Source organism: Canis lupus, chromosome 11, assembly GCF_048164855.1.
Source record: "Canis lupus baileyi chromosome 11, mCanLup2.hap1, whole genome shotgun sequence".
In the NCBI taxonomy this organism is placed as follows: domain Eukaryota; kingdom Metazoa; phylum Chordata; class Mammalia; order Carnivora; family Canidae; genus Canis; species Canis lupus.
The window spans coordinates 13,569,933-13,593,532 of record NC_132848.1 but is presented as its reverse complement, the minus strand read 5'-3'; the positions used below and the strand labels follow the sequence as shown (position 1 = coordinate 13,593,532).

General features: G+C 36.7%; 1 protein-coding gene and 1 long non-coding RNA gene across 9 annotated transcripts in view; one reads left to right on the top strand and one right to left on the bottom strand.

Moving 5' to 3' along the window:
- LOC140642529 (uncharacterized) overlaps window positions 1-12,834 on the top strand; it is a 41,800-nt gene extending 28,966 nt beyond the window's left edge. The window contains exons 3-4 of the long non-coding RNA XR_012038965.1: window positions 11,042-11,162; window positions 12,699-12,834. This is a non-coding gene — a long non-coding RNA (uncharacterized lncRNA). The remainder of the gene's footprint in view (window positions 1-11,041; window positions 11,163-12,698) is intronic.
- The window catches only part of FRS2 (fibroblast growth factor receptor substrate 2), a 106,986-nt gene that overhangs the window by 21,240 nt on the left and 62,146 nt on the right, over window positions 1-23,600 (bottom strand). The gene's annotated exons all lie outside the window — the stretch shown is intronic.

Below are 23,600 nucleotides of genomic sequence, written 5' to 3'. Positions count from 1 at the left end.
TCATAGGAAAAAAAATATCATCAACCTTGGGAACTCTCAAAGAAACTCTTAGTTTAGTACTTTATGTTGTGATATAAAAATATGTACAAGGAAATCAAATACTGCCCTCCAGCAACATCAAAGTGATGAACATTCTATGTGACAGATCACGTAACTCACTCCACTAAAAACCCATAGCCTGCACCACAGAAAGAAGACATGTAAGATAGCAGTAAGAAAGTACAGGCATTCTCCAGAAAACATTTATCATTAACTCTGAAAATTGAAATAAATATATTTGATCTTATGGAGATGATGCATTCAATTTTCTGTAAGAACTGCATATTAGAATTCCAGGTTCATATTCTTCAACTCGGGCATTTCTATATGTTAACTCATACAACTGTGTCAAATTAACAAATGATTGCTTAATCCTCATAATAAACCTCTAGTTTATAAGTTTCCTAATAGACAATAGTCCACTAGCCCAGACTGAACTCTAACATAATAAATATTTAACCTATGAGGCTTTATCGAACTGAGCAACAGCAGTAAAACCTAAGTATGAATTTATATTTTGCTTAGTAGGTACACCAAATAGTTCTTAATAAGCATCTGGCTTAATTCTGTAAAACAACAAAACAGTAAACACAAGCCACTCTAACTTCAAACTTCATGTTAAATATGAAACACATTCAGTATCAATCAAGCTGTAAATATCCACAAAATAATACAAGACATGCAAGAAAATCTCTATAGGGGCAGCCCAGGTGGCTCAGCGGTTTAGCGCCGCCTTCAGCCGAGGGCCTGATCCTGGGGACCCAGGATAGAGTCCCACGTTGGGCTCCCTGCATGGAGCCTGCTTCTCTCTCTGCCTGTGTCTCTGCCTCTCTCTCTCTGTGTCTCTCATGAATAAATAAATAAAATCTTAAAAAAAAAAATCTCTATAGGTATCTTTGCTTTTTCTATTATATACTTATCCTAGAACTAAATAAACATTAATGAAGGATATCAGAGAAGGAAATAAAGTGGTAATTTTCAAAACCGAATATTTAAGTATATAATAGAATATATCATAAATCTGAATTTCCAAACACAGGTGGGTATCATGCTAGTACTAGATTCGTATTCAAAAGGCTAAATATTGGCACGTGTATATAAAACGTACACACAATCTGCCTAAAGTAAGGTTAGGCAAATGCCAAGCAACTCTAAATAACCCTCAAAACAAATTGCTTCATGAATAGCTCATCAGTTTCAGCATTTAACTCAATCTAAAATGCTCTTAAACATATTCTCAAAGGAAAATAAACGTGATTATTTTCTACTTTTGAAGCAATGCATTAAAAAATTACTGTTATAACCTAGCATTAAAATTACCTGATTGAAGGACACCACTAATAAAAATGGTTGATATGTGTGTTTCTTAACACTCCTCAACCTCACAAATGCCACCCAACACACAAAGGTAACCAGAAATATTTACATCAGAGTACATCTATCCATTTGATGAACTTTTATGGGGCCATTAATAAGCACTGTTAACGAACACTTAATGATAAAAAAAAATGTTTGTGGTATAAAGTTAAGCGGAAACAAAGAAGAAAACTATTCTTATAAAATGCAATATGGTATCCTGGATTGGATTCTGGAACAGAAAAGGGACATCAGTGGATAACCTAGGGTAATCCAAATAAAATCTGTAGTTCATAGTATTGTGCCAGTGTTAATTTCTTAGTTTGGAAATATGTACCATAGTTACATAAAATTCGCATTAGGGAAGGCCAGGTAAAGGGCACAGGAAAATTTCTGTACTATCTTTCCAACTTTTCTATGACTCTAAAATTGTTCTGAAAACAAAAAGCTTACATTAAAAATTACTCTCTGTGCCCAGTAGCAAATATAAGAGGCTTCTCATTTTTAAAAATAACATTCACACTTATTTTTCTCTTTCCCACCCCTACACGCAATACATATACCCAGAAAAAGAGACTAGACTAAAACACACTAAAATATTAACATTGGTTCACCATTGGTAGGATGAAGAGCAAATTTTTCTCTTTATATTTTCTACAGTGTAAACTGCTTTTATAATCAACAATAAATTATTAGCTAAAGAATATACAAATCAATACTTTATTAAAAACTTCTTTTGAAAGAAAAGCTATAAATGTCTGAGCAGAGCCCAAAGGCAGACTGCATACAAAACAGGTTAGGGCAGAGTGTGAAGAATGCAGTGGCCAAGGGAAATTGCCAGGAGTATTTAAGTAGGCATAACCTAATTAGTAAATGCTGGAAACCTGCCAATACACAGAACTTAACATCCACTTTGAGGCTAAAGGTGCTCACAGCCAGCAAAGTTATGCTCAGAATTCATGTCTTAGGGCAATGTCCTGAAAGGCTCCTGTAATACTAAGACTTTGTGGAGATACATAGCTTGGGTTTATTACAAAGATAATGCAGTTGGGGGTGCCTGATTAGCTCAGTTGGTGGAACACAGATTAAATAAATAAATTCTTTAAAAAAATAATAGAAATGCAGTTGGACATCTGGTGCACAACTGCCCACTGAAAGCTTTTGGAACACTTTTAGTACCATGTTATGCTCTTTAGGTATTTCTCCTCTTTTTCCTTCTCTAGCACCTTCTTACAACCTGTGCTCAATTCTTAGCCCTAAGGCCTAAAAATGTCACTCCAGGATGATCAGGATCTAGAGACCACGGGGTCTCTATTTCAGATATCTGAAATATCTGAAACCTTATTTCAGAATATCTGAAAGGTATCACAAAAGTTATTATTCAGATATTTTCAGGGCAAAATATGTTCTAAAACTCTAATAAGCAATAAGAGGGGGAAATTAATCAATAACAAATGTTTCTCACTCAAAAATGAAAAAATAAAATACATTTTGTCCCTTAGAGGAAATGCCAGTGGAATCAGAGAGACCACATTTTGACAGAATTTCTTCCAAGCTGTAATCAGGGTGATTTATTTGTATCAGGCTGTCTGTCCCTACTGAAATAGCACTATATGGCCAGTTCTGGGTTTTATGTCATTTTTTTAAAAGTTTTTAAATTATTTTTTTATGGTCACCCTTATTCTCAGTTGATAGTACAGCAGGTCCTAGAACTGTCATTTAAACATGCATGTGCATTCTTTTTTACTCTTGAATTCTTGTGAACTCTATAATCAGACAACTAAACATATTAAGAATAGGTGCAAAATACAGCCCTGTACTCAGACAATGGAATATTTTATGTTAAAATATATGATATTTACTTCATGAGCTTCATTACAGCAATTTTAAGCATCAAAAGGCTTATGTGCTTACTTTCTAGTCATAGTTATGTTTAAGAAAATAAAGGTGACCAAAAGTGATCCTCAGGTATTGAGGCCACAATAACAATGTATGACTGCTGTTGTTATTACTTTGAATACCAATGGAGATACACATTGTTTTTCATCAAAGCTAAGACACAACTGATTTCAAGGCTAATAATTTATACACCAGTAAGAAAAGAAGTTGCCAGTTGAACTAAGACATACTTGTACTTACACATTGATTGTAAGTAGGCCTAAATTTCTATAAATAAAATTGGAAAAAGTCTCTTAGAATCAATGAAGTATATTATACAATGAAAACTATCAACTCATTACAAATAACATGAAGGGAATTATGTTAAGAAAATTTGTTTTCGGGGATCCCTGGGTGGCTCAGCAGTTTAGTGCCTCCCTTCGGCCCAGGGCATGATCCTGGAGTCTCGGGATCGAGTCCCACGTCGAGCTCCCTGCATGGAATCTGCTTCTTCCTCTGCCTGTGTCTCTGCCTCTCTCTTTCTGTGTGTGTCTCTCATGAATAGATAAATAAAATCTTTAAAAAAAATTTTTTTTTCTCTGCTCCTTCTCAGATGCTAGAAGATAGTTACCATCAAGTGACAGGATTTCAGAGAGTACAAAACCCAGTGTTCTTTTGAGTCTTGATAAATATTTGTCTAGAGAAATCTTTCAGTGTAGACTGCTAGGAACTATTTTCTTCATTCTTCAAGTGGAGAAATGAAGTGAAAAAATTAATCAAAGTTTTACTAAAAGCCAAATTTAGAATACTTTCCCTGTCTACCACTTTTAACAAAAACAGTGTGTACTGTTTTATGGTTTGTTTTCCTTTAGTCTTGATCTTAACCTCAGGATATCAATCATCCAAGGTCAAGGTAATTCTGAAGAACTATCTTCAAAAGTACAGCTAAAATCACTGGGGATATTCCCTTTTAGCACAACTTAGATAAAATATAATTTTAAAGCAATGGTGAGAATATTTCTTTTTTAAAGGCAAATGTGGAGAAAACAAATGTCTATAGAAAACAGTGAGAATTTTTAAGATGTTTTACCCTGTCTCACTTTCACAATATTTTTTCCACCAGTACTGGCTGAAAAGCTATCTACTTTACTTTTTCAAAAAGAAATCTGTGAACCTAATTCAACAGTTAGCTACAAAGAATATTAGTCTCATTTAATTAGGTTACGTGTAACATTCTTGTCAAAGTCTTAAATATTTTCTACATGCAAATTACAAATGTGAAATCTCTGAAACTATGAATCCTGCGATATGTAAGGCATAATGCAGCTAAGGCAAGATTTTAATTCTCATATAGTTGATAAATGGCCTACAACAGCTCTGCTGTCTTAATATATTTTAGTATGCCATATCAGAATCTAAAATGAAAGGTCTTGTTTTTAGCATTCTAAATGCCTCCAGCAGAAGGCAGTATCAATCTCTGATAATGCCAGAAGGCAGCATGACAGAATGAAAATATCATGGGTTTTAGGGCAACAGAAATCTGAATTCATATTTAACCTCTCTGAATCTATGTTTCCTCATAGGTAAGCTTAAAAACACCACCAACAACAACTTCTTATAGTTATTACAGGTTTGGAGGCTGTTGCAGTCATAAAAATTGTGGGGTGGGTCTGAATTAGGGTAGTAAACAATGAAAAAGGAGGAAGATGGATTAGAGCAAAACATAAAATTTAGCATTAATAATACTTGATGACTGATTAAACGGGGAAGAAAGCAAGACTCAAGGAATGTACATTTACTGAGCTGGGCTGGACAACACAGGAAGGACACAAGGCTTAGAGAAGTAGGTAAGCCCAGTTTTGAATGCATTGTGATGCCTTTGAGATATCCATCTGGGAATAGGCAACAGGCAAACAGAAATACAGGTACGGAGGTGGGAAAAAGATCTGAGTTGGAGATATAAATCTAGGTCATCAACTTACGGATGCAAGGTATGAGACAAGATGAGAGTGCCCAATGAGAAGAAAAGTAAGACCTACAGAAACTCAAATACCAGTATTTAAGAGAACTTCAGAGGAAGGGGAAGTCCACAAAAGAGACTGGACAGGCACCGTCCAAGAACCCAAAAGAAAATCTTCAAGACTGTGCCATCACAAAAGCCTAGGGAACAGAATGATTCAAGGTGAGATGGGATAAGAAACAGTGTCTAATTGGTAAGACTGCAGAAACCAGGGAAAGTTAGTTTTGAAGAAAAGAGTTATTTAGCAGTAAGGAAAAGCAGAGCAGAAAGAGTCAGCTGTCATCAAATTTCTTTCTGCTCATGGAATAATAGAATTAACTTGCTCCTTGCTCCTGAAAACAGAAACTGGACCAAACCCCAGAAGTCTGTGAGAATAAAACAGACTTCATCTTCTAAAAAGAACCGAGTTCCCAGTCACTAACAATGTTCCACTACTAGTCTGAAGTTGATGAGATGACTTTGACCTTTATTAAGATTTTATTTATGAGGCAGCCCCAGTGGCTCAGCGGTTTAGTGCCACCTTCAGTCCAGGGCGTGATCCTGGGGACCTGGGATCGAGTCCCACATCGGGCTCCCTACATGGAGCCTGCTTCTCCCTCTGCCTGTGTCTCTGCCTCTCTCTCTCACGTATGTCTGTGTGTCTCTCATGAAGAAATAAATAAAATCTTTAAAAATATATATTTTATTTATGTATTTATTTATGTTTATTTATTTAGAGAGAACGAACAGGGGAGGAGGAAAAAAAGGAAAGGGAGAAGCAGACTCCCCGCTGAGCAGGGAATCCCCTGCGGGACTCAATCCAAGCACTCTGGGATCACCACCTGAGCCAAGGCAGAGGTTTAACCGACTAAACCACCTAGATGCCCCTACCTTTTTTCAGTTGAAGTAATTTTCTAGGACTAAACTAAATTTTAAACACTTGCATTAAAAGGACAAAGGGAAAGATACAACAAAAAAAGCTCTTAAATATTTAGAAATATAATGGTTCTTTGAATTTTTAAAAATCATATTCAATTAATTCTAAGTAAAACACAAAAAAGAAAGGCCTTTTTTATAAAGATGGATTTATTTTAGAGAGAGAGAGAGCACACACACATGAGCAGGGGGGAGGGATAGAGGGAGAGGGAGAGAGAGAATCTCAAGCAGACTCCCTGCTGAATGTGGGGCTCAATCTCACCACCCTGAAATCATGACTTGAACCAAAATCAAGAGTCAGAAGCTTAACCAATTGAGCTACCCACGTGCTCCCAATAAAATGTGTTTTTAACCTTGTGAGTCTAAAGTAAAATATTTTTCTTTTAAGATTTTAATTTATTTGAGAGAGAGTGAGAGCACAAGCAGGGGAAGGGGCAGAGGGAAAGGGAGAAGTAGGCTCCCTGCTGAGCCAGGAGCCTGACATGGGGCTCCATGTGGGGCTTGATCCCAGGACCCCAGGATCATGACCTGAGCTAAAGCAGATGCTTAACCACCTGCCACCCAGGCACCCCAAAGGAAAACATTAAATATGATATAAAAATTTCTAGGAAGTGGTCCAAGAGAATGCATAGGAAGACCCTGAACTTACTTCCTCCCATGGACATACCAAATCTACAGCTATATATGAAAAAATTCCCACTAAAAAACTAAAAACTAGCTATCTGAACAGCTCCCTCCAGAAGGGATAAAAGGGCCACATACAGTTAGGGAAGTGAGGCAGAGACACAGTCTTACCAACTATCCTACCTTCTCAACCCCCACCACAACCACCCACAATAAGGAGCAATCTCATAGTTTGAGCCTCTCCCCACAGAGTGAAAAGCCTGTGCCCAACTTCAGGCACTCTAATCTTGGGGCCTTCACCAGAGAGACAAGTCCCCACAAATATCTGGCTCTGGAAACCAATAGGGTTTATGTCTAGGGAACCTGGGGAGCTGTGGGGATCTTATCCCTTGTCTTACCACTTATCCCTAAATCCAGTACAAATGCAGCAGTTTGAGAGGTAACTGGATTATATGTGGAGGAGATTTATTCACTAATCTTAAAGTATCTGCTAGAGAAGCAAGGACCAGTTGGGAGTTTCTCTGCGGAGAGAGATCCCAGCAAGTGCCATTCTTGTGGCACATTCTCCCTCTACGTTACCATTGCAGGCAGGCACATGCAGACACAGGCCTGCCAAAGCCATGGGCATGCCCCACCCCTAAAGCTTCTTGCCTTGCTACAACTATAGGCTTGTTCTGCCCTTGGCACTCTCTAGCAGTCTGACTAAAGCCCATGGGTAAGCACAGTCCACACAGGGGATGTCCCTTGATCACCTGGCCCTGGGAGCCAAAGGGACTCCACAGGACTATAAAAATCAGAAAGACAGTTCTAGGCAGGTTACTGCACCCAAGGCACTGCACAGACAGCAAACAGAAACATAACCTCAGTACCAGGAGAGACAGGATTCAGGTTTGCCACAGGGGTTACAGAGGTGCTTTCAGGGAACATAAGCAGGGAGAAACCATCTGTGTACCCTCCGTGGGTTGTACCACGGATTGCTGGTAATTCCTAGAAATGAGCTTTCAGACTCCTCTGAAGCCCTGATTTTTGCAAGTGTGGCCCATGGGACACCTCCAGATCTGCTAGTCTGGAAGTCAGCAGGGTTTATGACTACAAATCCCTCAAGACTATATATATTCTCATACTTCAAAAGCCTGAGAATCTGGCTTCCAATGGGCCTGAAACAGGTACTGACTGAGATCACTCCCTCTGGAACACTGGCAGGTCTTGGCACATTCTCATCAACTAGGACCTATCGAGAGTAAATCAGACTACTCAGAAAATCACAAAAGTTTCAGAAACAACCAAGAGCTAGAGCAAGGTTTAACAATAAGTTCATCATCTATACAAGGCCATTCCTTCAAGACTGAGAGAGATAAGTGATTTATCTACTACATAGAAACATACAGAAAGATATGCAAAATGAGGAAACAGAGGAATATGTTCCAAATGAAAGAACAAGATAAAACCCCAGGAAAGACCTTAATAAAAAAGAGATAAGATAATTTACCTAATAAAGAGATCAAAGTAACGGTCATAAAGAAGCTCACCAATCAGAAGAATGGATGAACCAGTGAAAACTTTACCAAAGAGATGGAAAATATAAGAAAGTACCAGACAGAAGTCACCAAGCTGAAGAATATAATGAAATGAAATACACACTGGAAGGGTTCAACAGCAGACTAGATGAAGCAGAAGAAAGGATCAGCAACCTGGAAGACAGAGCAGTGGAACTCACCCAAACAGAGCAACAATCAATCAATCAACCAATCAATCAATTCAAAGTGAGGACAGCTTAAGGGACTGATAAGAAAAAAATCAAGCAAAGCAACATTTGTATTACAAAGGTCCCAAAAGGAGAAGAGAGAAAGAGAAAGGGGCAGAAAACTTATTTGAAGAAATAATGGCTGAAAGTTTCCCTAGCTTGGATAAGGAAACAGACATCCAGATGTAGAAGGCACAGAGAGTTCCAACTAAGATGAACCCAAAGGGTCCACACCAAGACACCTTATAATTAAAATGTCAAAAGTTAAAGCCAGGAAAAGAGTACGAAAAGAGCAACTAATAAGAAAACACAAAGTAAAAATGTCACTGGTAAAGGTGAAAATATAACTACTTGTAAGCTGGAATGAAGAAGACAAAAGTAGAAATTAATTACAACTATGATAATTTGTTAAGGAATACACCAAATAAAAAGATGTAAAATATGACATCAAAAACATAAAATGTGGGAAGGGAGAAGCAAAAGTCTAGAGCTCTTAGAATGCATTTAAATTTAAGCTTGCCGTCAGCTTAAAATAGACTGTTAAATATACAGGCTGTTCTATATGAACCACATGGTAACCACAGAGCAAAAAACTATAACAGAGCCACAAAAGATAATGAAAAAAAAACCCTAAACACAACACTAAAGAAAGGCATCAAAACACAAGGGAAGAGAGAGTAAGAGAAGAAGAAAGAAGAACTACAAAAACAGCCAGGAAACAATGAATAAAATGGCAATAAAGACATATCTACCAATAATTACTTTAAATGTAAGTAAACTAAATTCTCCAATCATCAAAGAATGACTGATACATTTTCTTTTTATAAGGACTCATCTATATGTTGCCTACAAGAGACTCACTTCAGATCTAAAGGCATACAGAGACTGAAAGTGAAGGGATGGAAAAAAGACATTTCATGTACACAGAAATGGAAAGAAGGCTGGTATAGCCATACTCCTATCAGACAAAAAGTGTAATAAAAAACAATGATATTACATAATAATAAAGAGATCAATTTGAGAATATAACACATGTAAATATTTATTCATTAGCAAAGGAGCACTTAAATATATAGAGAAAATATTACCTAAAGACAAAAATTGATAGCAATACAGTAATAGCAGAGAATTTTATATCAGTGGATAGATAATCCAGACAGAAAATAAAGGAAATACTTATTTAAATGACACATTAGACTACATGGACTTAATAGATACATACAGAACAATCTAATCAAAAGCAGCAGAATATAGTTTCTTCTCAAGTACACAGGGAACATTCTCCAGGATAAATCGTATCTTGGGCCACCAAACAAATCTTAACAAATTTAAGAAGTTTGAGGTACTGAGGGGTACCTGGGTGGCTCAGTCAATTAAGTGTCTGCCTTCACTCAGGTCATGATCTCAGGGTCCTGGACTCAAGGCCCACCTCGGGCCCCATGCTCAGCGGGGAGTCTGCTTCTCCCTTTGCTCACCCCCCTCTTGTGTGCACTCCCTCTCTTTCAAATAAATAAATAAAATCTTTTTAAAAATTTAAGAGGACTGAAATAAAAAGCATCTTTTTCAACCACAATGGTATGAAACTAGAAATTAGTTAAGAAGAAAACTAGAAAAATTGCAAATGTGTGACAATTAAACATGTATTGAACCAAGGGCCAATGAAGATATTAAAAAGACAATTAAAGAAAAATACCTTGAGACAAATGAAAATGGAAATTCAACCATCCAAAAATCTATGGGATGTAGCAAAAGCAGTTCTAGTAGGAAAGTTCATAATGACACAGGCCTACCTCAAGAAAGAGAAGAAAGATCAATCTAATTTTATACCTAAAGGAACTAGAAAAAAAAAAAAAGAACAAAGCTCAAAATTAGAAGGAAGGAAATAATAACGATCAGAGTGCAAATAAATGAAAGAGAGACTACAAAAAAAAAAAAACCAAACAAACAAAAGACCAATGAAACTAAGAGCTAGTTCTTTGGAAATACAAACAAAATTTAACCTAGACTCACCAAGAAAAAGGCTCAAATAAGAATCAGAAATGAAAGAGAACTTACAACTGATACCACAGAAATACAAAAGATCGTAAGACACTACTATGAACAATTATAATCCAACAAATTGGACAAAGAAGAAATGGATAATTTAGAAACACACTTCCAAGACTAAATCAAAAAGACTTCAAGCCCCATGCTGAGTGTAGATTATTTTAAAAAACAAAATCTTCAAAAAAAAAAAAAAACACCTTTTAAGTCTTAACCAAATTTTATGTTTGATTTTTAGCTGTAATAATCTTGTTTAGTTTAATGTCATTAAACTAAACTACTACTCAACTGAGTTTTTATGACTACTACTAAAAAAGTAATTCTTCTTTTTAAAGCTCAAGCACATCAATTTGTTTCATTATTTTTATGGTAGAGTTTAAAAGTTATTTGCAATTTTGGCTATTTTCCATTTGACCCTCCAGAGCCCACTCTGCTCTGTTCGCTAGAAGCCTGAGCTGCATGGAATGCCAAGAGACCAGGCTGGCTGTGGCTCCAGTCCCTACTAAAGCTTTTCTGACGGCTCCTATCAGGCAACCTTCTCCCGTAAGTATGGCCTTTGTTGCTTCAAGTAATCATTCCCTCCACTGTCCCGTTCAGATCCAGAAGCGGTAACAGGTGCTCGCTTCGGCAGCACATATACTAAAACAGAAGCGGTAACAGCTTCTTGCTATCGCTAGCTAACCTGGTCATCGTTACTTGCTGGTTTCCTTTAACCTGCCTACACTTTGCAAATAACCCCTTCACTGACTTCTTTTCTATTACACTTGTCCTAGTCCTATTTCTTGCCAGAACCTTGACTGATACAAGTTGCTACTATATTTTCAATATAGTAATTATATGTGGCACTCTAACCACTGGAGAAAATACCTTATGAGAAAAGAGCCATGGTAACGAGCTTTTACATTTCTTACTCAAACCAACTAAATTCCTAAGAACAGAAAACAAAAACTACCAACCTAAAAATAATTAAAAGGGAAAAGGATTTTTTTTTACTAATTTTTAGGAAAAAGATCTCTTTAACTTTACTAAATTTTATTATGATTAGTACCTCCAAATCTTATAGTCATCCTTGACACCTCACTCTCTCACTATGTAATCTATCAATCTTTTCAGATCTATCTTCAAAATCTATCTCCATCTATTAATCCTTTCAGATAGATCTACCTTCAAAATACATACCAATTTTGGGCAGCCCAGGTGGCTCGGCAGTTTAGTGTCGCCTTTGGCCCAGGGCCTGATCCTGGGGACCTGGGATCAAGTCCCACGTCGGGCTCCCTGCATGGAGCCTGCTTCTCCCTCTGCCTGTGTCTCTGTCTCTCTCTCAATCTCTCTCTCTGTCTCTCATGAATAAATAAATAAAATCTTAAAAAAAAAATACATACCAATTTCAACCACTGCTTAGCATTCCTACCACTAATTCTCTGGTTCAAGTTACCATCATTTGTCTGAATTTTTGCAATAGGCTTCTCATTAATCTCTGCCTCTGCTCTTGCCCTGCTCCAGTCTTCTCTGAACGGAGCAACCAGATTACTTCTATCAAAAAGTGTTACTGAATTTTTTTAATGATAAAAAAAATCATGACCCACACACAACATAAAATAAACATATGTCCAAGATATCATTTAAGTCATTAACTAATAAGGGAGTCATTAAAATGTTACAACAGATTCAAAGAAAAATTCTAAGAACCACACACCCTCAAATAATAGGGAATTCTGGTGTGAATTTACAAATAGATGTAAAATGGGTATATTCACAGGGCAATAATCAATTGTATTCTACTGGTCACAATTAATTTGCATTCCTATGACTAAGAATTGTGCACATTTTTTAACAGTTTTCTACAAATTATAGAATTCCAAAGTAACTCAAAGAAAATGAGACAGCAGTAAATCCAATGGATGAGCAAGATAAAAACCTGCTTATCATTTTTTGCCCATTTCAAAGCTGTCCACAACTTTTCCAGACAAAATCTTGCATGTCTCCTTCTATTCTCCCTGAAAGCATAAAATTAGAGACTTTCTAATGGCCTGGACTACAAGATACTAAATATTTTAATACTGTTTCCTGCCCTTCCAGCTCCACATCTGATCTCAGGTACCTGTGTTCCAGCCACACTGGCCTCCTCCTGGCTGTTTCTGAAGACACTAAGCATGCTCCTACTTCAGGGCATTTGCAAACTTTGTCCGATCTGAAACATTCTTCTCCAGATACTCTTGCTTCCTCACTTACTATTGGGCACTTTCCTGAGCATCTTTTATAAAACAGGTAAACCTCTACCCCACAATGGCCCTCTTTTTTCCCTTTCTCTTCTTATACTGCTATATTACTCTCAAATGACTTATTACCAACTAGCATGGTAACATATTGACTTATTTTTGGATTCCCTGTTTCTCTCCTCCATAGACACCACAAAATGTAAACTCCATAGACACCACAAAATGTAAACTCCATAGAGGGCAAAGACTGTTTTCTTCACTGCTATAGCCCCACTGTCTATACTAAGTGCTCAGTAAGTTCCAGTTGAATGAATGAATAAGTACTAGATAATGTTTCAAAATTACAACATACTTAGCCCCTGAATTTCTTTCTTTCTTTCTTTCTTTCTTTCTTTCTTTCTTTCTTTCTTTCTTTCTTTCTTTCTTTCTTTCTCTTTCTTTCTTTTTTTAAGATTTATTTATTTATGGGGGGGCGGGGGGCAGAGACACAGGCAGAGGAAGAAACAGGTTCTATGTAGGGAGCCCGACGCGGGACTGGATCCCGGGACACCAGGATCGTGCCCTGGGCCAAAGGCAGGCGCCAAACCGCTGAGCCACCCAGGGATCCCCCCCTGAATTTCTTCAACATAAAAACATATCAAATAAAACTACAACCAAATAATCCTATCTTTTTACTAATTAACATGTTACTTAATAGTTATTAAGATTATCTTTTTAAATGGAGGTCAAAATTTATTACTTAGATTGGTCTGAACACTGAGTTATTTCATGAAAAATGCTTTAAAATTTAGCATATGGTGTCACAAAATTTATCTTAGAAGCCATGTTATCACATGGCTTCTAAGTGAGCAAGTATACTTACAAGACTTAACTGGCACCAGATGTCCTCCTTTTCATAATACATAGATTCAAAGACTGTCATTTGGATTGTAATTATACCAGATGTGATACCTCAAGAGTCTAACTGGGCCACTCAGTTGCCAAGCTGTATTATTTCTACCAAGCTATGTCATTCCTTGAAGTTCTACAGTCTTGGCATAGGCCTAGGTGAAGATGAACAGATTTCTTGCATTGAGACTTCTATTTATATTAGATTTCTGATTCTAAACCTTTCCCTAAGCTCTTGTAATTTTTAACTTTAAAAGATGCCTAATATTAAATTGGTATTTTCTTTGAATAACACCTGAATTACCTGCTATATACCATTCTATACCAGTATCTTTGGTCTAATTTGGGGGGGGGGGGTTGGTCTTATTATTTGGAAGGTATTTCTGCTAAAAGAGGAGTATGGGGCAGCCCCGGTGGCTCAGCGGTTTAGCGCCGCCCTTCAGCCCAGGGCGTGATCCTGGAGACCCGGGATCGAGTCCCACATCAGGCTCCCTGCATAGAGCCTGCTTCTCCCTCTGCCTGTGTCTCTGCCTCTCTTCTCGGTCTCTGTGTCCCTCATGAATAAATAAATAAAATCTTAAAAAAAAAAAAGAGGAGTATGATTATGCAAATGAAAAGCATGAGTTTGGAATACCACAGGCCACTGGAATGATTTAGCTATTAATATTAGTTAGCTTCTTCAAATATTTTCTTTCTTTACACTAGTTGACTCAAAAAAATCTGGGCACCTGGGTGGCTCAGATGGCTGAGCGGCTGCCTTCGGCTCAGGTTGTGATCTCCAGGTCCCAGAATCAAGCCCTACATCGGGCTCCCAGCTCAGCAGGGAATCTGATTCTCCCTCTGCCTCTCCTCCTCTTTGTGCTCTCTGTCTCTCTCTCTCAAATAAATAAATTCTTTTAAAAAAATTCAAAGGACAAAAGAGATCATCTTTTTTTCTTTTTCCATTCCATCTACAAATAAACCAAAAGTAAATAAAATAGGGCTTTGTTTGTCTTCGTGACAGGGTTGCAACTGTTTAATAAGATTGGATTTGTTAGCATGCACATTTTCAGTTTTTAATTAAAATGCTACAAATTAATGTTTATTTTGTCAAAACTAAGTATGTCTGTTAGTTTTTACTTTTTTTTTATTTTGTCTGTTAGTAGGGGAAAATATCCAGTACATGCTTCCCACCTTCTCCCCTCAACAATAAAATAGGTGGATTAGAGGCAATAAATGCTGTTTTCCCAATATATAGTCCCAATGACACTAGCTTTAGTAATAAAAAGATAACCAAATCACCATTCAAGTACCCAAGGCAAATTTATTTTTTTTAAGATTTTATTTATTTATTCATGAGACACACACACACACACACACACACAGAGAAAGAGAGAGGCAGAGACACAGGCAGAGAGAGAAGCAGGGTCCCTGCAAGGAGCCCGATGCGGGACCGATCCCGGGACTCCAGGATCACGCCCTGAGCCAATGGCAGGTGCTAAACCGCTGAGCCACCCAGGGATCCCCCCCCAAGGCAAATTTATTCTGAAAAATAGAGAAATCAGTTACTCACTGTTTGAAACAAATACCTTTCTTTATTAAAAATATGTTAAGATTAAACTAAGGTAACATTGTGTGTTAGCTACACTCAAAAAAATTAAGAATGTTGTAAGACTGAGATCCCTTGGCAGCTCAGTTGGTTGGGCGACCTAACTCTTGATTTCAGCTCAAGTCATGATCTCAGAGTCGTGAGATCAAGCCCTGCAGAGGGGTCCACATTCAGCAGGGAGTCTGCTTGAGATTCTCTCCCTTCTCTTCTGTGCCACCTCCCAGCTCATGCATGCCTGTGGACATACTTTCTCCCTCTCAAATGAATAAATCTTTACCAAAAATGTGGTAAGATTATATCAAAAAATAAGAAAGGACTTTCAAGTAACAAATTATACATTCTAAGAAATGTTCAATATTTTTTTAAAAAAAGATTTTATTTATTTATTCATGAGAGACACAGAGAGGCAGAGACACAGGCAGAGGGAGGAGAAGCAGGCTCCATACAGGACCCCAATGTGGGACTGGATCCTAGAACTCCACTGGGATCATGTCCTGAGGTGAGGGCAGCCACTCAACCGCTGAGCCACCCAGGTGTCCCGAAATGGTCAATATTTTTAAATAAAAAATTTGATTGATTTAAAGATAAAAAATTCAAAATGATCCTGAAAAGAATTTAAGATCAATAAATACAACTTTTTACCATTTGTGAGTAGGCCAAAAGTTTGCATTAAATACAAAATAATAAATGTTGGGCCTGTTTATAAGAATCAATTATGCAACACCCTCAAGCAAATTGCTCTTTTACTAGATTTTTAAAAACTTAGGTTGGTCCAGGAGTAAATGTATTTAAGAGTGGAATATGAGCAAATATCTGGTAAAAGTTGCTAAGTATGTGATTTCTGGGTTTAAAAACATACTTAAGGGACTCAGTGCTTTGTTTTTTAAATAGACTTTACTTTTAAAAACAGTTTCAGATTTAGAGAAAAACTGATAATAGTACAGAATTCCCATATACTGACTCCACAGCTGGTGTTACATTTTAATAACATCTTACATTAGTATGGCACATTAATAAACTAATACGGATATATAATTATTAACTAAAATCCATACTTTTGGGGCATGTGGGTAGCTCGGTGGTTGAATGTCTGCCATTGGCTCAGGTCCTGATACTGGGGTCCTGGAATCGAATCTCCTGGAATCTCCCTTGCAGGGAGCCTGCTTTTCCCTTTCCATAGGTCTTTGACTCTCTCTGTCTCTCTCATGAATGAATGAATAAAAACTTTTAAAAAGTCAAATCAGGGATCCCTGGGGGGCTCAGTGGTTTAGCGCCTGCCTTCAGCCCAGGGCATAATCCTGGAGTCCCAGGATCGAATCCCACATTGGGCTCCCTGCATGGAGCCTGCTTCTCCCTATGCCCGTGTCTCTGCCTCTCTCTCCCTCTCTCTGTGTATCTCATGAATAAATAAAATCTTAAAAAAAAAAAAATCAAATCTATACTTTTTTCAAAGTTTTCACACAATATGTTTTGTTGCAGAATCCTATTCAGGATACCATATTACATTTAGTTATATCCCCTTAGGCTCCTTTTGGCTACAATGTCTCAGATTTTCCTTGTTTTTTTAAAACCCTGACAGTCTGGGGGAATATGGGTCAAGTATTTTGTAGAATGTCCTTCTATTGCAATTTCTCTGGTGATTTTCTCATAATCAGACTGGGGTCATGGGTTTTAGGGAGGAAGACCACAGGGATAAAAGTGCCATTTTCATTACAGCATATCTTTGGAACTATCCATATGACTTATCACTATTGACCTGGCTTAGGTAGTTTTTATCAGATTTCTCCACTGTAAAATTACTCTTCCCAATCTCCTTTCATTAGTGGACTCTTTAAAAGGAAGTCATTATGCAGAGACCATGCTCAAAGAGTGGGGTTGAAGATGGAGTACCAACATAAATTATTTGGAGTTCTTTTGCACAGGAGATTTGTCTCTTCACCATTTATTTATTCAACAATGTATTTATACCACATGGAGCCATGGGTATATACTCTGCATTAGAATTCAATACTACTTTTACACTTATTTTCTTGTTTACATTATTCCACCTTTGACCACTGGGAGTTCTTTCAGTTGCCTCCTATGTCCCTTTGACATAGTCTCATCATTTTCAGTTTGTTTAAAAGCACTTTTTGGCACTTTAAGATGCTCTAGGCCGATCTCCCATATTTCTTGCCTCAGTCCTTGAATCAGCCATTTCTCCAAGGAGCCCTGGTTTCTTCTACTAGATAATTGTATTAGAAACCAAAATCTGAGAACCAGGTGTGTTCTTGCTACTGGGATGTCACTGCTTCCAGGAGGGCCTAATTTTAACTGATTTTATGTTATTTTGGGGTAATTTGTAGAATAAGATATAGAAATACAGTCATGCATAGACTGTACTAGGCCTATGGAGTGTTAAAATTAGTTAATGCAATTATTAATGTATTTATCATCATTTTATAGATTTGTTTTGAAAGTAAGCTGAAAACCATAAAGGAGACTGAATTTTTAAAAATATTTAAATTTTTTTAAAAAATAAAAACCAGGACATGTCCCCCCACTTTTTTTTTAAAGGAAAGGGGGACAAATGCATGTCAGAAATAAATATGAAATGTCATCATGACTTCTGTAGGTCAGCAAGCAGTTTAGCAACTTTTTGGTGTCAGGGACCCCTTTACACTTTTAAAAATTTTACTTACATATTTATATAAGTTTTTAAAGATTTTATTTATTTGAGAGAGAGAGAGAGAGAGAGCACAAACAGGGGGAGGGGCAGAGGGAGAAGGAGAAGCAGGCTCCTCCCTGAGCAGGGAGCCCAATGCAGTGCTTGATCTCAGGACCCTTAGATCATGACCTGAGCTGAAGGCAGACTCTTAACAGACTGAGCCAGCCAGGAACCATGAGAAATTTTTTGAATAATTTTAACTGGGTTATTATCTATTGATATTTCTCAAATTGTAAGTTAAATGTGAGAAATGTTTAAAACATTTATTAATTTATTTAAAAGGTACGCCCATTATGTGTTACTATAAATAATACCTATATGAAAAAACCTGTTTAAAAATTTATTTTCCGGGGATCCCTGGGTGGCGCAGCGGTTTGGCGCCTGCCTTTGGCCCAGGGCGTGATCCTGGAGACCTGGGATCGAATCCCACGTCCGGCTCCCGGAGCATGGGGCCTGCTTCTCCCTCTGCCTGCGTCTCTGTCTCTCTCTCTCTCTCTCTGTGTGACTATCATAAATAAATAAAAATTTAAAAAAAAATTTTAAAAAAATTTATTTTCCAAAAAACTTGATAAGATAAACATTATATTTTTGCAAATATCTGTAATATCTGACTTTATAGAAGACTAGATTCTTTTTTTAAATTCAGTTAATTAAAATATAACGTATTACTGGTTTCGGAGGTAGAGCTAAGTGATTCATCAGTCTTATATAATACCCAGTGCTCATTATATCACGTGCCCCCCTTGATGTCCATCACTCAGTTACCCCCTCCCCTCCCCTCCAGCAACCCTCAGTTTGTTTTCTATGATTAAAGTCTCTTATGGTTTGTCTCCCTCTCTGATTTCATCTTGGTTTATTTTTTCCTCTCTTCCCCTATGATCTTAAGACAACTGGATTTTTAAGACTGATTCTGCAATTTGTTGTTTTGGTTAAAGTATGTAAGTATATGAAGAAAATCCAGCCTCACACAGATATATAGTTGGGAAAGAGAATATTTTAATAATTATTTCAAATAACTGTTGATATTCCTGGCAGTTTCCTGGAGGAACTCAACAAATGGCAGTTTCCTGGAGGCTAGATACACTGTGGATTCTAAAACCCTATCAATGAACTTTTCATGTTCTATTACATTAAACTCCATTAGTTTATCTTGCATTCTGAATGGATCTTTTACTCATATGTGATTTAGTATCATTACACGTTGGTCATCTGGAAAATATTGAATCACAGTGTTATGCAAGTGTTCCAAATTGACAGAGTTCAGAATACAAGATGAAGAAAAAGAAAATCACATTCTTTAATATCATTATACACCTCACAAGAAAAGCCTTTAAGTATCTGAGAAGCTGTCAAGCTCACGGTATTAGGTACAAGTTTTCCAAAATTCTAAATTTTACTGGAAAGTTTTATTTATTTTTAATGACTGGGTACAAATACAGATGTTTTTCTTGAAGCGTTGGGTTCACTTGGTTCCTTTTTGAGAAAAATGAATGTCAAATACATAAGTTCAAATAATGGAAGTTTGCCTCTCCTGTTTTTTCAAGAAAAAAAAAAAAAAAGGAATGGGTACAGATAAAACCAGCTAGTCCAGCTCATATCTCAGCTGAGCAAGTACTTTTTCTGAGGATGATTTGTCATGCTTCAGTATACAGGGCAAGTACTCAGAGTCAAGATCTAATGAAATTAGTACTTTTATTGCTTCATCAAGGACATTCTTTTTTTTAAGATTTTATTTACTTATTTGGCAGAGAAAGAGAGCACACACAAGAAGGGGGAAGGGACAGAGGGAGAGGGAGAGGCAGATTCCTCACCCAACCGGGAGCCCAATGCAGGGCTCGATCCTAGACCCTGTGATCCTCACCTGAGCAGAAGGTAGACAGTTAACCGACTGAGCCGCCCAAGCATCCCACATCAAGTACATTCTTAAATAAAACTGGATTAAAAAAAAAAAAAAACTCTATGAATGTATGGCAATGAAAAATGTAATACATCCGTTTGGTGCCACTGCCTTAATTTGTGTTAAGGTATTAGCAGTTTTATTCACCATTGCTTTTACAGCATCACTGCAAATGTCAACATAGTGGAAAAGAAAAAAAAAATCTGTATTGAGAAAATAGTTTTGACCTCCCAGATCATTTTGACCTCAGGGACCCGTGTAGTTCTACAGAACAGTTTGAAAACTGCTCAAAATTAGATATTCCAATGATAAGATCATATTACAAACAGTATCATACCAAAAAATTAGAGATTTTAGATGAAACAAACTCCTAGAAAAAATTAACTTGTTTAATCTAATTCAAGAGGAAACAAAAATATGAATAGTCTTAAAATCTTAAAATATTCAATCAAGAATTGTAAAATCATCTCATAAGGAAATTCTAGGCCTAGATAGCTTCACAGATTCTCTCAAACATGCAATTAAGAAATAATTTTGTGAGCACCTGGGTGGCTCAGTGGTTGAATGTTTGCCTTTGACTCAGGTCGTGATCCCAGGATCCTGGGATCGAGTCCTGCATTGGGCACCCTATGGGGAGCCTGTTTCTGCCTATGTCTCTGCCTTCTCTGTGTGTCTCTCATGAATAAATAAAATTTAAAAAAAGAAAAAAAGAATCTTACACAACATATTCCTGAAAATAAAGATACTCTCCCTGACTCATTTTGAGACTTGTAATAACCTTGATATCAAGCGCAGCACAACAAAAGAAAATTACAGGCTGTCATTCATAAATATTAGTGCAAAATTCTTAAATACTAGCAAACAACGTCCAAGGTAGGTTTAATATTAGAAAAACCAAAATAATTGTCCATGTTAATAAACAAAAGAAGAAAAAATGTATTAATATTAATACATTCAGAGAAGATAAATCTTTTCAGAGGTTTCTCTCAACAGAAAAGCAAAGCTTTAAGGCTGTTTTAGGAGATCCAAGTAACCTAAAAGGACAAGCTTCCTGGCCTCAAGGAAAAATGAAGCTGCAGTACTCCCAGAATGAGGAAGCCTCTGCAGGAATGAGGTGCTACCAATATCACTTTTTCCAAAAGAAAAAAATTAGAGTCAAAATCCTAATCAAGTTTTTATGTTTCATATTAAATGCGGTCATGCTTACCATGACCCCACACAACGGGTTCAACAGTTTAACAAACCTCTCATAACAATCAGTTTGTAAGACAAAGGTGGCCTATAATGTTGCCCCTGACTTACTATTAATCATCTGCCCTAAAGGGGTGGTGTATGCTATAACTATTCTTTGACTATTACTCAGAATACCGGTATAACCACCTTTTTCCCTATCTTATTGCTACTCACATAAGGGCACTCTACCCAAAGGAAGCAGTACTGTTTCCACTGCCACAGATCTTAAGTAAGTTCAATAAAACTCAGCTTGTCCAATTTTAAAACAGACCTAAGTGATTAAATCATAAAATTGTGTGTGTCTGTGTGTGTGTGTGTACATTTTATTTTAGCTTCAACATTAAAAAAGGAATGAATTATCCAAACTTAGAATTAAGAATTTTTTTAATGGAAGCCTGCTGGTGGGAATTCTATGCCCTATTTCTTACATAAACCTTACCTAAAATGCGTATTTATTTGAAATGCATCAGGGATTTCCATTTCTGGCAACATAGTAGGTTAGATGCCCAGACTGAATTTATTGCCTAAATCTAGAATGCTGTATAAATATTTCTTTAATATTTTTAAATTTCCTAATTTGGCACAAATGTACAGAAAAGCTATGGAAGGTAGCTCTTGACTTTCAGGTTACCTCATAACACTACTTTGAAAACTACAGTACTGGAGATAGGCTGTATACCCTGAGACTCCCCAATATGGGAAATGTAATAAAAGAACTTTGCATGTAGCTAAAAATCCAAAAGGCTACACCTGCAAAGTAGAGCTGAATGAACAGAAAACCTACTTAGCAGAAGGTGAGAACAAGCAAACTTGCCTGCTTGACCTTGGTGCTGGTAGAAGGTAGAAAAAAAAAATCTCTTGTAAGAATTTATGACCAAAAGCCCGCTCTTAAATGAATTTGTAAAGAAGGAAAAAGATAAAAAGGGGTGAGAAACATGGTAAATAGATTAAGAAGGCCTAACATAAGTCATCAGAGTTATAGAGCCCATGTTTCCAAGATGACCATGAAAAGGAGGTACAATGATTATGTCAAAAAAAAGGCTGCAGCCCTATATAGCCTATTTGCTGCACTTAACTGCACCCAATGTATGCAAAGGACAACATCATTAAGAAGTTCATCTTTGGGCAGCCCCGGTGGCTTAGCAGTTTAGTGCCGCCTTCAGTCCAGGGCGTGATCTCAGGGATCCGGGATCGAGTTCCACATCGAGCTCCCTATGGAGCCTGCTTCTCCTTCTGCCTGTATCTCTGCCTCTCCCTCTCTCTCTCTCTCTCTCTCTCTCTCTCTCTGTCTCTATGAATAAATAAATAAAATCTTAAAAAAAAAAAAAGTCATCTTTGGAAACAAAGTAGAGGCATCAAAGACATTTCCAAAGTCCCCAAACTATATGTATAACCATACGTCACTGTGTGAGTTGTACCATTCACAACAAGAAAGTCAAGAATTAGTCTCACGATGCATGGAAGGACCAAACATGGGATTTTAAATACCCTAATTCAGACCTGCAGATGCTGCCCCATGACCTCTGCCAAAGTCTACATAAGAAGTACTTAAGATCTGAAGAAAGACTGTCCACTGAAGTGAAAAATGTTATAGAAGAAAAAAATAAGGAAAATAATAGGCATTATTCAGAAAGGTAAAACGATCAAGAATTTAACATAATTATTCAAAGGCATTTTCAGATCCAGGAAGTTCAAGGAATCCCAAGTAAAATTACAAATATTAAAATAAAATAATAAAGTAAAAAAATAACTTCAATACATTCTATAAAACTATGGAACATCAAGGAAGGGGAAAAAATTTTTTAAAAAAACCAGTCAAATAAAAGATTACTTACAAAGGAAGGGCAATTTTATTTCTCAACAGCAACAGTGGCAGTCAAAACACCAAAATAATGTGATGAGAAAACACAGAATTCAATACACAGTGAAATTATCTTTCAAGAATACAGATAAAATAGACACCGTTAGATAAACAAAAAACATTCCCATCCAACTTCACCAAAAGCTTTTCATTATAACAATTTCTAAAGGATGTACTTCAGGTAGAAAAAAAATATTTCACATAGAAGGTCTCAGATAATGAACCAAGAAAATAGTAAACAAATGTAAACAAAGATCAACTACCTAAAACAATAATTTATCTAAAAAAATTTTATGTATGCAAGAGATAAATATGTTAAAACTAATATAATAGACAATGATGTTATACATTTTTGGAAGGAGGACAATCAGGGCATTTATTACATTATTCTGGAATAGGTTAAAGATACTGATTTAAACTCTTCCTTTTAAAAAGGACATCTTTATTAAAAAAATAAAAAAATAAAAAATAAAAAATAAATTAAAAGGACATCTTTAAAAAGCTAGAGTAACCACTGAAAGAATAAGTATTAACTTACAAACAAGACTGCATGTGTGTAAGGTATTAGGGGGATTGAAATGAGAAAAC